This window comes from Nematolebias whitei, chromosome 11 (genome assembly GCF_014905685.2).
Source record: "Nematolebias whitei isolate Nwh7 chromosome 11, NemWhi1, whole genome shotgun sequence".
Classification (NCBI taxonomy): domain Eukaryota; kingdom Metazoa; phylum Chordata; class Actinopteri; order Cyprinodontiformes; family Rivulidae; genus Nematolebias; species Nematolebias whitei.
This window is the reverse complement of record NC_056508.1, coordinates 15,566,882-15,567,448: the sequence shown is the minus strand read 5'-3', so window position 1 is coordinate 15,567,448 and position 567 is coordinate 15,566,882. Positions and strand designations below refer to the sequence as shown.

The following is a 567-nucleotide window of genomic DNA, read 5'->3' as shown; positions in this document are numbered from 1 at the left end:
GGTTCTATCTCTCGCAGGTCCTATCTCTCACTGGTTCTGTCTCTCACAATTCCTACCTGTCACATTTCCTATCTTTCACAGGTCCTATCTGTCACAGGTCCAATTTTCACAGGTTCTATCTCTCACACGTCATATTTTTTACAGGTCCTATCTGTCACAGATCCTATCTGTCACAGTTCCTATCTGTCACAGGTCCTATCTGTCACAGGTCCTATCTGTCACAGGTCCTATCTGTCACAGGTCCTATCTTTCACAGGTCCTATCTGTCACAGGTCCTATTTTCACAGGTTCTATCTCTCACACGTCCTATTTTTTACAGGTCCTATCTCAGAATGGTCCTGTCTCTCACAGGTCCTTTCAATCAAAGTCCTATGACTCATATAGGTCCTAACTCTCACAGGACCTATCTGTCACAGGTCCTATTTGTCACAGGTCCTATCTGTCACAGGTCCTATCTGTCACAGGTCCTATTTGTCACAGGTCCTATCTCTCACAGGTCCTATCTCTCACTTGTCCTGTCTCTCACAAGCCCTACCTGTCACATGTCCTATCTGTCACATGTCCTAT

General features: G+C 45.3%; 1 protein-coding gene across 1 annotated transcript in view; it reads left to right on the top strand.

The window, feature by feature from the left end:
* The window catches only part of slc52a3 (solute carrier family 52 member 3), a 6,101-nt gene that overhangs the window by 4,688 nt on the left and 846 nt on the right, over positions 1–567 (top strand). The window lies entirely within an intron of this gene.